This window comes from Siniperca chuatsi, linkage group LG20 (assembly GCF_020085105.1).
Source record: "Siniperca chuatsi isolate FFG_IHB_CAS linkage group LG20, ASM2008510v1, whole genome shotgun sequence".
NCBI lineage: Eukaryota > Metazoa > Chordata > Actinopteri > Centrarchiformes > Sinipercidae > Siniperca > Siniperca chuatsi.
Window position 1 is genome coordinate 22,170,132 of NC_058061.1, and position 13,309 is coordinate 22,183,440.

Below are 13,309 nucleotides of genomic sequence, written 5' to 3' on the forward strand. Positions count from 1 at the left end.
ACAACCCTCCTCCCTCTTCTATCCACTCCAAACAGCCTTGCTGTAGTAACACTGGAGAGCAGGTTCAATTTCAGAGGGGTGGGCCGGCTGGACATGGCCCAGAAAAGGCTATTTTCCTCCCAAGAAAAAAATGGAGCCTGTATGTCGACTTGTTTCTCAAAATGATAAATTGTTTCTCCCCTTTTGATGATAAATTAACTTGAAGTAAAGACCACCTTTAAATGGAGTGCACCTAAATCAGTGAGTCAGACTTTCCAAACCATTAGAGGGATGCTGGCCCCCTGCCCAGCACTGCTGGAACCTGACAAAACTCCCACAAATTGCAATGCAAGATTTATAAAGTTTTCATATAGTCAATTTTACACAAAGTGGAAGACTGAAAAACTAAATCAGAATCACTCTCTGCTGTTACAATTCCTTTTCTAACACGTTTTTTTCCTCTTTTCAATTGAAAGAACAGAATGGCACTGTAAAATTTCTTGTGATGCTGTGGTGTAGTTATTCTTATAAAAACAGACTGCCTGAGATGACTGGAGCCTTGGTAGGAGTATTAGTGGAGTTGTTTCTTAAAATGAAAAACACCTCTCCCATAAACCCTCCTTGCTTACTGTGCAAAATGTTTCTACTTTATTTTACACCTGTACTCAGAAAGCAGCATTTTCTTCTGTAAAGCACTAGAGTGGATTTTGAACTTTAGAAAGAGTACGGTCTAGAACTGAAATGAATTGAATTGAATTGGGGGAATACACTGTGAAATGTAGTGTTACGGCTCAGTTAAAGAGCAAAATTATGGACCAGAGTCAGTTGATTTTAATGGATTAGCCGCGACCAGTGAATTCAGGAGGAGGCAGAGTTCGACACCGGTGAGCTTTTACTGAATTTGTGCAGTTGACCAACAAACCATCTGACCCTGAAGGGAACGAACAAAATCCCTGCTCTGCCGAACAGTGTTAGGCACATATTGAAAAATGTGATCAATTATTCAGTACCTATTACTAATTTAAAAAAGTAATTACATTACTTCACTAACTACTCAACAGAAAAAGTAATTTGTTACATTACTCGTTACATTACCTTCTGTCACTCAGACCAACTCCAAAGCTGCCACATCCACAGCGACATCCATAATCTTCTATATTGAACAAGTGTAGAATGGAAAACGAAATATTGCGGTTTAATGAGCAGCCAGTATAGGGTTTGGTTTACATCAACAGCTAGCTTAGCCCCATGACTGCAGACAGCACTCCAGAAGAACTCAGAGAAGTTGTAGGGTTGACACACACTCCGCCTCAATGTAGGCTTACCAGTGGCTAGCTATCCAGCTAATGCAACATGTAAATGAAACAACTTTGGAGCTACTGGAAAACATATTCCTCTTTTTTTGGTAGAAGCTAGCCGCCTCCCCACACCTCAAGCTCCTGTGCTAAGCTAACGTGCCCCAGAACAGCCTTTCAACGTTAATCATTCCACTTGCCATTACAAGTGTTAATTTAACTTATAATTAGCCACTGCTGTATTTTACTACCATGTTATTTGTCATTTTATTTTTGTTAGTCTTATCTGTCATGTATTGTTTTACTTTTCCCACTGGGAGAGGTCTGTAATGTGTAATAGATAAGCCACACCAGTCTGCTGTGTCCTGTTTCTGTGGTTGGTTGGTCTTTGATAATCTCCTTTATATTTGTGTAAATTGTTGAGCATGATATCTGTGACATAGCTAGCTTCAGACTCAGGTATAGCTTCTTAAGCAATCTCTGCGGTGGAGCTTGCTGGCCAGACCAGCAGTTAGCTAAATTAGCTAATTTGTTTCTTTATTTTTTGTATTTTTTGGAGGTTGTTACCACTGAAGCTAGCTGTGGGAGACCTAACATCATTCTGTTGTTACCAAGTACATGTACTGTCATTTGGTTTTGTTAACTTGAAAAATTAGTTACTGCCGTATCCTGTCCCAGTTTAGTTTTGGCGCTTGTTTCCACCAAAGCTGTTTCTATGTGGGAGACCTATTCTGTTGTTAGCAGACCCCTGTTGATAGAGAAATAAATAGCGGGAGACAGCAGTACAGATTTGTGCTTCATTCCATTACACAATGCAAGAGAAAAGTACACAACTGCAACATATGCACAGAGTCGAAATTAATATCACCCTCCTATCCAACTCCTGGTAATAGAGTGAAAAAGCCTACCTCCCCAAAATGTTGAAGACAGAGCATTACACAGTTTCATAACTGTATTGCAATTACTGGATTTCAAATTGTTATCTCTTACACTACTTACCTAAATATATTATATTATAATAAGCAATGCCACAATGCCCAACACTGCTGCCGAATCATAAGCAATGCCAAAAGATCTTGTCTTTGTATGAATTTTGTCATGAACAAAACTAGCCACAACCAATGGTAGCCACTGTATGGCACCGAGCTTCAAACACCATCTATTTCATATAGGATGCACAAATGAGTTTTGCTATGACCCTTTTTTCTGTACACTGTAGCAGCTAACTAAACACAGCATGACAACATATTTAGAGATATTTTCCTGCGCCAGCTCAGGAAGTCCAACCTGCCTCAGGAGCTGCTGATCCAGTTCTACACCGCAATAATCCAGTCGGTTTTCTGCACATCCATCACTGTTTGGTTTGGATCAGCCACCAAACAGTACAGGAACAGACTACAACGGACAGTCAGGACCGCAGAGAAAATCAACCTGCCCTCCAGTCAGGACTTACACATCTCCAGAGTCAGGAAACATCACCGCAGATCCATCACACCCTGGACACAAGCTGTTCCAACTTCTCACCTCCGTTAGGCGCTACAGAGCACTGCACGCCAAAACAATCAGACACAAGAACAGGCCTTCACTCTGATGAACAGCTAGCATCAGTCATATAGTGTCAATAACCCTGTAACACCAAAACATCCATTATAAATTATTTGTTTACAGTTCAACATTTACTTTTATTGTTCAGCTTTGTTGTCTTTGTTCTCAGCTGTCATGTCTTTTTCTGTGTAAGTACATTGAGAGCAGTGAAAAAAGTCAAATTCCTTGTATGTGTACACTTGGCCAATAAAGTTCATTCCTATTCGGATTCTGATATAGTCTCCTTACTGCTGAATGGCAAATATACTGTGAGGATGGTGTACCACTATTGTCGTCATCATGTTTTATGAGATAAAAGCTCAGCAGTAAGAAACGTAATGAGCAGTCAGAGAGAACAATAGTATACAGTGTTGTTTGGGCGTATGTGTGTATAGGAGTGGAAGTGTGTGTACGCGAGAGCCCTTGGGATTCTAGCTACTGTAAGTAATAATATAACGGAGATTTGGAGGCCTGTGGACATGATCCTCTTACAAGCTACTGGCAACAATACAGACACAGTTCTCGCTCTCTTTCTCACACTCTGCACATCTGCACTGTAAAAGAGCCTATAATAAGACAGCTGCTGTTCCCGGCAAAAAAAAAAAAAGAATAAAACACGTTTCGGGATTGATATGTCCACTCTCCCGGTTATTTCAGTCTAATTAGAGTAAATGTGAAACAATTTTATCACAATCAGTTTGAGACAAATTGCTGTTGAGGTTCTACAATGATGAATTGTGTGAGGTAAATTGAACCTTTCATGATCCCTTTGGGAAAGTAGGGAAACTGAGCTGCGGCAGAAGCCGAACAGCGGCACTAATTACAACAAAATATATTATGAGGAATATGAAATTGAAAACGTGAAAATATATGAATTGTCCATTTATGCCAGATGTAGCAAATAAGAAAGAAAATGAATGCAATATGACCCGTGAAAAAACAGAACAGGATGTCTGTGTGATACTATTGTAATTATTTGCCAAAATGTAGAGCTAAGGAGTCAGGAGCCAGTCATTTTTTTAATGTGTAATAAATAATTACATTTAATTAATAATAATATTTTTAAAAAGCTATTAAGAATGTATTAATTATATTAGTATTTCATTGATGCCATTTAATTTATTTTACCAATTCATGTTTTTTGTAATAGTTTTTTTTTTTATTTTATTCTTAATTTGGGGTAGCTTCACTGTATGAGCTTGGGGGCATATTGCTGTTTGTATAAATAAATAAGTAAAAATCAAGACCAGTAAAAAATGCTAAGGATAAGACAATAAAACGATCATTGATTTAGATAATCAGTTGATAATTTCCTTAATCTGTATTTAAATGATCAATTAAGAATTAAAGATTAATATGAAATCCCAAAATACGTTTTGAAAAGGCTTGTAAATGTTATTTTCTGTCACTTATTTATGTGTCTGCTGTGTATGTGAATGTTCCGTTTCATGGCTTTCTTCACTTTAAAGACGGGGAGGCAGTGTGCAACCTACAAATTAAATGAAGTCCCACCCACAGGGCAGCAGCAGGAGCACTGATTGGCTATTCTGTAGTTATTGTGGTGGCACACTCCAGACTCCATATTTATCGTGTAGGCTTCTGTCATTGCTGAATAGAAAGTGGTAGTAACTGGCAGCCAATAGATGAGACATAATCACTTCCTGTGGCTCTTCAGAAGAGAGTGAGAGAGAAAGAAGCAGCAGCGCTGCCCCATTTCTCACAATGCCTGGCTCTGGCCCCAAAACACACTTCCTGACATCAGCAGAAAGGAAATGCCTCCAATCTATAAAGGGAAATACAGGCGAGACGCTGCAGGAGGTGGGATACGGGAGGAGGGGTTGATGGATTGCCATTTTCTATTTTATTGGGTCCCAGAGCTGTTTAGATATAGGCAGAGTACAATAAAGGTATGATGTTTAAACTATCAATTAAGCAATGTGTGAGGTAGACGAGTGGATGCTACATACTGATAAGGGATTAAAAGTATTTTTAAATGCTCTTCTATACTTATTAATATGACCTTTCCCCTGGACATGGAAACCAACTAAAAACCGACTGAAGTGTGTGATGTTGAAGCAACTGCAAGGCCCTTAAGGACGAGTCGTCGAGCGTGCAGGCCAGCCGCCAGAGGGATGCGAGTCTGAAGTCAATTTTGGAAACTTTGAACGTGCATTAAATAGTCTTTAGCTGGCTACCAATAACAAGAATGCAGAGTGACTGCTTGTTTCCTCGTGCAGGAAAGACAAGCAAAGAGAAGCTTCCTATAGTTTGACATGAGCTGTGTGCATGAAGCTGCATGCAGTCTGTAAAAACAAACTCAAGTGTTTGAGTCAACTCTGAACAGACCTCAGAGCTGCCGGGATGTAACATGTCATTCTCAAAAAGGATCTCAGGGCTTCTCAGTTGTTCTCAGCAACCATGGCGGCATCCGATGCACCCTTGATTGACTGTTACGTTTATGTTTCTCCATCCTGCATCCCCAGCATTTTTAGTTTGGAATTTCTTTGTAGCCTTTCGAATTTGTGTCAGATGTTTCAAAAAGAAATATTCCGATCCTTACTGATCAGCTGTCTAATTGACACCTACAGTGACAGTGCTTTTTCCTCAGTGAAAACAAGTAAATTCTGAGGCTTTCTAGAGAAGAGGGGATATATCACCATACTTAATTATGGAAAAAGCTATTTTTATGGATGAATATTAACACCTTTTTAGTGTCTGACCAGGTTTGCAGGCAAGAAACCAGTTTACTGGGAGAAGTCAGGTTACGGAAGGAGAACAGAGTACGGTCAATGTCCTGAAGTAACCTGGCAACTGTAATATGGAGAGAAACTAGTCCCAAAACTGGCGACAAATGTGTGTTTTATGATGCACAAATAAAAACAAGATTTACAAATGTGTATTACGATTTGTGAGTAATTTCTGGTGTTCCGAAATGCATTTTCCAATCCACAAAGAAACAAAAACCAATTTGAAAAAAAAACTTGAATAAATGTTAGTATACTACATATATATTTCCAGTACATTACTCAAATAACTTCTGCTTTTGAAAAGCTTCCTGTGCCTATAAATCTCGAAAAAAATGCGCACTGAAAAGCCGGATGTCCGGGTTTTCCACCAGCACAACATGCAGTTGTAGATCGGAGGCGGTGAAAAGAGGCTCAAAACCAGGAATCTTTTCAAAAGAAAAAGTTATTAGATTCATGAACTTGAAGCTGGAAATATATATATATATGCAGAATACTGACGTTTCTTGTAAGTTGGCTTGTATTTATTTGTAATTTTTTTTAACATTTGTTCAAATTGGTCGGCACGTGTTTGCGAGGATTGCAAAATGCATTCGAGGACAAGGTAAATTACTCAGAAATTGTCATATGTATGTGTGAATACGGCACACAATATAAAGCATTTGGAGTGATGGCGCTATCAGCTGCGGAACTTATCTAGACTTCTAGAAGTTACTATTTGTTATTGTCAGTTTTAGTCAGAGAGGATTTTATCGGTTTGGGTACAAGGACACACCCCTTGGAGCGGTGGTATCCCACTGCTCTGCTGCCACAGTAGGCTGAACGCTTTCCCTGTGTGAAGTCTTTGTCCTGCCCATGTACTCTTGAAATATACCCTGTTATAAACCCAGTTACGCATCTGCATGGCCAAAACAAATCCGGTTTCTCCAGCAGGAATCTAACTGTGCTCACCGAGTGCATGAAAGCACATAGTCTATAATGGTCGTAATGGTAGCAGGCCATTGGTTATGATCATCAGCCCTGTCAGTTCAACACAGGTATGTTCATTTAATGTCATGAGACATTTGTGTGAGCTCGTCCCAGCAGGCAATGTAAAGTGATCTCATCAACTGCATAAATGTGAGGCTATTGAATTGCCCACAGAACAATAAGAGTCAATAAGAAAGAGGACTTTTGTCCATTCTGAACTTAAATACCTTTGTTAAACCTGGTGTTATTGGTCTGCAGCTCCAGTACAGTGCACGTTTGGATTCAGACGTCAGCTCTGTGCATGTCTTGACTCTAAGTATAGAAGCCCACAGGCAGGCCGGGCTCGGTCTGCTCTTCCTGTTAATTTTTTCCAAACTACATATTTCAAGACTGTGACTGGAGCCAATGTAAATGTGTACTTTGTCTTTCTGTCAGCCTGTCACAATGTCAGGCCTCACATAGGCTTATACAGATGTCTCTACTGTCAGCCATTTTGTCAGCTAACCCTAATGAAATGGTAGAAAATTAAACAGTAACGAGACAACGTCAGTCAGTTCAGGAACAGTTTGGGAATGAGCTGATTTGCACTGGAAACTGGTTCCTCATTGACAGAACGTAAAGTAAGTGTCAGTCAGCAGAGGGGCAAAGTACATTACTCGGGTATCATACTTAAGTACAGTTTGGAAGGGCTGATATTTTCTCCACTACAATGTTAGAGGGAAACATTACACATTCAACTTCAATACATACAGCTTTAGTTACTAGATCACATTTCTATCGTTACCTAATTTTTTCTTGTTTCTGGTTTCTCTGTTCTTTCCCTTCCATCTGAATTTTTACCTTCCTTATTTCCTTACTTTTTAATCTTTCCCTTTGTGCTTTTTTCACCATATTTCTTTATTTCGTTCCTTGTTGTTTTCGTCTGTCCTCTCTTTATTTTCCTATGTTTCCTTTCCCCCTTCCTTCCTTTTGGCCTTATACTAATTTTCTTGTCTTTCTTTATTTCCTAGTTTCAGTAAATACATCAAGAAAATCCCCTTTTTTTCCCATCAAGTCTTTTATTTTTCCTTTTTTCTTTCTCTCCTTGTTACTTTCCTTCTTTTCTTAATTTTTCTTTCATTCCTTCCTTACTTCATCTTTTCTTTCCTTCCTTTCACCTGTCTTTCCTTCTTTATATTACTTCCTCCTTACTTATTACCTGTCTTACCTTTCTTACATGTCTTTCTCAGTAGCTGTAAATACATCACCGATGTAGATTCCCTCTTTTTGCTTCAATGTATCTATTTGTATTTCTTTCTTTCTTTCCTTCCTTACAATTTCTTAAGATTTTCGGTTTCCTTTTCAGTTTCCTCCCCCCTGTCCTTCCTAATTATTTTATTGTTCCCACCTATTACCTTATGTCTTTCTTTAGTTTTCTGCCGTTGTTCATTCTTCCTTCCTTTCCTTGTTGAACTGATCTGAAACCATGAAAACCCCACAAACTCCAGATGTAGGTTTTCACTGGACAGTGGCACCAAACTATACTCTTCTAACTAAGTACTTTTACTTTGGAAACTTTGGATTACATTTTACTCCCAATACTTCTGCTAAAGCAGGACTTATACCTGTAACAGAGCATTTTCCATACTGCTACTTTGACTTCAGTAAAGTATAAAAGTATTTCTTTCTCTGCTGACAGTCAGTCAATCAAGTATAACGTCTGGTCTCTGCCTCTTGACTAATACCTACATACTTAAATGACTTCAAAGAACCAGACAAACCAAATTTGAAGCACATGTACCAAACAAACCCAGAACCACTTGAGACATCCTCCATTCACCACCGGGTTCCAAAGAAAAGCGTGCTTTGCTGTAGTGTTGTTTTGAAAAGAGAGGGCTCCTCTAAAGCCGTATGACAGATCCGGTTGGCCACAGCCTCTTACTGACCTGAATCCTATTTAGCACAGCACCGGCCTATTTCATCCTCATACTTGGGAGTCTGGCAGCCAGCCCCTGCCAACCTCCCATAAAGCCGAAAGAGAGTGACTGTAAATAAACAGTTCATTTTCATATAATATCCAAACTCTTCCATTAATATTCATTGAAGGGCACAAGCAATCCTGAAGCCCAACCATGCAGAAAGAGAGAAGAAGGAGAGGATGGTGGGGAGTGACAGGGATCAGGACAGGTACAGAACATTCTCAGATAGAGAGAAAAGGGGAAAAAGAAAGAAGAAAAAAGACAGATTGGAAAAGACACAGAGAGAAAACTGAGAGTGGCGGCATGCATCCATAAATGAAACTTGACCTTGCCAACAGCTGTGCTTACTGACTTATGAGACAATTATCTCTCACCAAGCTCCTATTGGTGCCTCTCTTTAATAGCCCCAACTGCAGTGTGTGTGTGTGTGTGTGTGTGTGACAGGGCATATTTGCCTCTGTGTCACAAAGTGAAAGATCTGGGCCCTGAAGACTGAATCAAACCAAACCAATTGGTATCTAAAATGCAGCAGGCAATATGCTGTCCCAGTACCACTCTGTCTTCATGAGCTGGCTCAGGAGGAACCGGTCACTCAGTCAAACCCAAAAATGTTACCACAAAAAAATCATTGCCATACATAATACCTAAAAAAAATGCAGAAACTGCCTGTGGATGATATTCAGTTTATTTGGATTTTTGTACTCCATAGTTCATTATATGTATCTCTGTTTTTTAATAAAACTATTAATAAAAACCCAGCTAAACTCTTGCTAAAGATAGTTTCACCACACCCAATTGCATGAAATCCACAGTTACTGATACTCTGCTAAGCTAGTTGTTCTCCATCATGATCGGATTTGGCAACTGCCTCATTTGGTTGCGTAGAATAACATAATAATATTTACTGTAGGGAAAAATTAACGAGTACATTTAGTTTTAGCTTTAGCTAAGACTAGCCATGGCTGTCTCCCTAGCTAAGCTTTCACTTGATATAGCGCTCTTCATTTAGCTGTCTTGTGTTGACTGTTGACTGAGTACAACATGCTGTTTTCATGGAAAAGTCAAGAAACATAAACAGAAAATAGAAACATTTACAATAAAAATATGAAAACATAATAGAAAAATATATACATATATACTGTTTTTAAAATGAAAGAGCTACACAGTTTTGTGCAGGAATGTGCAAAATATTGACCAAGGGATGTGCAAAAGTTCACAGTATGAAGTATAAAGAATATGTGCAATGTACAGAGATAATAATCTAACAGACGTTAATGTAACGCATTGAGACAGATGGGGCGTTAATGTAACGTGTAGTGGATTAGAGTCCGTTTCTCAGGGTCCCAGGCCTTGTTGACGAGGCCCCCTGCAGTCGGGAAGAAACTGTTATTGTGGCATGAGGTTTTCTTTCTTTTTCTGTCTGAAACAGTTTGTGTCCAGGGTGGGAGGGGTCGGCCACAATCTTTTCTGCTAGCCTCAGGGTCCTGGAGGCGTACAGGTCCTGGAGGGACGGCAGATTGCAGCCAATCACCTTCTCAGCAGAGCGAATGCTACGCTGCAGTTTGCCCTCGTCCTTGGCAGTGGCAGCAGCGTACCAGATGGTGAAGGAGGAGGTGAGGATGATGGCTGTGTAGAAGTGCACCATCATTGTCTTTGGCAGGTTGAACTTCTTCAGCTGCAGCAGGAAGCACAGCCTCTGCGGTGCTTTCTCGGTGATGGAGCTGAACATGCCACTTGAGGACCTGGGTGATGATGGTGTCCAGGAAGCGGACAGACTCCACAGTGTCAATTGGGGAGTCACACGGGGTGATAGGTGTGGGTGGGGCTGGGTTCTTCCTGAAATCCACTACCATCTCCACTGTCTTTAGATCATTGAGCTCCAAGTTGTCTTGTCTGCAACCAGGTCACAAGATGGTCAATCTCCCACCTGTAGGCGGACTCATCTCCACCAGAGATGAGCCCAATGAGGGTGGTGTCGTCCACAAACTTCAGAAGCTTGACAGATTGATGACTGGAAGTGCAGGGAGAAGAATATAACTGGTGCTTGTAGTCCGGGAGTCAGGGACATTTGTGATCCTCCTGCAGGCGGAGTCAGGCACACTCAGCTGGGAGAGCTTGTCCTGCAGCAGAGCCGGGACGATGGTGTTACAGACGGAGCTAAAATCCACAAACAGGATCCTGGCATAGGTTCCTGAGGGGTCCAGGTGCTGGAGCATGAAGTGGAGGGCCATGTTTACTGTATCGTCTACAGACCTGTTGGCTCTGTAGGCAACAAGCACACCGGCACGTTTCCTTCTCCTGCGGCATTTCACTACACGGACAAAGGTGAGGGCACCTTTGATGAGAATGTCCAATAATTCCAGGGATGAGGCAAGAAAAGTGGGAAATAAACCTGCTGGAGTTGTTTCCCTGATGTTCATGCTCCGAGTACTACAGCAAAACACTGAATTAACAGACAAAACAAGACAAAAAAAAGTGCACCAACACACAGAGGCAGCCATTCGTGGCGCCATCTTGATCCAAAAACAAATGTCAAAAAGTCAGATTTTGGTCTTAACTCAATTTAGACCAAATATGTAGTCACTGTGTTCTGACTTTGAAGGGCAGGATGAGTGATAATTTGATACATGTCAAATACAGCTGCAAAGATAAAACTTTTGGAGATGTTTTTGGTGCTAAGAACTGGGGTGTTTCTGGCTTACATGTCCTAGACTCTGCGGCTGGTCTTCGATTTTATTGACTGTATAAAACAACAGATGCTGTAAAGTGAAGGCATCATCCATTGATCTGGATTGGTTCAGGTTTTAAGCCTCATGTTTCGTGCTTGACACCATTATTGCCTCTCACAGACACACATCAAGAACCATACCATTCATCTCCTTTGACGTTACCTGTAGTTGCTGGCATACTTAACTGAAGTGGATGGTGTTAGCTAACAGTAACAGAGAATGTGTTGGTCCCTGTCCCTCAATTAACAAGACACAGCCTCTGTTACGACTGACAGTTAATTGCGACTGTATTACATCAGTGTAAACAGCTTGTATCAGTTTCAGTGCTGTATTGATTTCTGTAAACTTAAATCCAGGCTTTAACAAGTCCCTTACAGAAACCTGTGAGTGATGTTCCAGACACTGTATCGTTGTTTTTCTACACATCCCCAAACCTCACTGAAAATACATTTTCAGGCAAAAAGAATGCAGCCAGGAACACAGTGATGGATCGTCATTATTTGAATGCTAAAACGTTGCATATTGCATTTCTAATTTAACAATAACTGTATTTAATTGGTCTTCTCAGCCCAAACTGTGTCACTGAAAACTCTGAACACATAATCCAATGTCAGATAGGACAAACCACCAATAGGCAAAGTTGGGTCAACAGAGTGGTGTTCTTTTACACATCGTATCAGGAGGTGAATTAAGGAACGCCATAGAGAAGTGGCTGAGTGTTTAGGGATCACTGATCATACTGAATCTGACTGACAAGAACACACTCTCTCTGTTTGCCCACTTCCTCCACTCCCTCCAGCTCCTCATCTTTACAAATTGCCACTATTTTTCCTCCACTGAGTGCCGAAAAAAGAAGAAATGCATTATTTTGTTTGTTGCTGAGCTAGAGAAAGGAGAAGTGAAGCCGAGAACAGGAAGCACCCATCAATAATTGAGGTGGGTTTAAAGAAGGTGAGCCATAAAACCCCGTGTACCTGCGCCAGTGACTAGACACTGACTTACACAGTGCGTAACAGCGCACTGTCTCAGCACACATACAGAGAGCCAAGAATAGCTAGGGTGAAGAGAGAGTCTACTGCAGTGCCCTCACAGTTTACATTTAAGCATTATTTATCACAGAACAGGCACACAGTGCAACTTAAAACACACCTTAACTCACTTATTAAAAATAGTTTTGTAATGGTTATTTACACTGACATCATATGTGAGATGTTGTTTAATAACATCCATAACATGTCAACACTGAAGGCTCACAGTGGTTCCACTTTTGTATGGACTCTTACATAACTGCACTGATGAGTACCAAATACATTTTCAGTAAATGCCTCTTAAAGGCCAATGCACAACTCATGTCGACTGCAGCGAACAGGCCCCTTAACCCTGGGTTTTCATTTATAACCTTATGGCAAACTCACAACATGTTAGCTAGGCATGCCATTGATTATTTTCAGAAAAATGGGCTACTCAGAAATACCATCACTGGCATGAGAATACTAATATTTTCTGAAAAAAATACCCATTTGAAATTGTTTTTGTTGTTTTTTTTCAACACACCACAGATATTTGTATATGGATGGAATGGATAAAGGATAGCCGTGTTCTAGGGATATAAGATCCATGTTTACATGACTTCCTGTGGGTCAGTACTTAAAAAAAAATACTGATAATGTAAAATGGAAGAAATTTCAGTTTTGGCTATACCGTTCCTATCATGATTTGGGGCTTTCAAACACAAAGTGTAACTCTGCCATGGACTCAGTAAGTTAGCTGTGGCCTACACTTAATGCCACGTTAATTCCATCATTTAGACCATAATTATGAACTGTACATCCTCCTAGTTGTAATTCCAAGTCAGAGATATTAGGAACTTCTGACAATTACAATATGTCCCACTTGGCAAAAAGAACTACAGAAGTGTTGACAAATCGATAGCAAAATGGCTCAAATACAGTAGAATTAATCATCAGAAATAAGAGAGACATGTTGTTTATATCGGTTTTCACTGGTTAAAGGAAAATTCTGGTGTTTATATCTTGACAATTGTGGCCATT

At 40.2% G+C, this 13,309-nt stretch overlaps 1 protein-coding gene across 1 annotated transcript in view; it reads right to left on the reverse strand.

Annotated features, from left to right (window-relative positions):
- Positions 1 to 13,309, reverse strand: part of ca10a (carbonic anhydrase Xa) — a 223,912-nt gene that overhangs the window by 196,595 nt on the left and 14,008 nt on the right. The gene's annotated exons all lie outside the window — the stretch shown is intronic.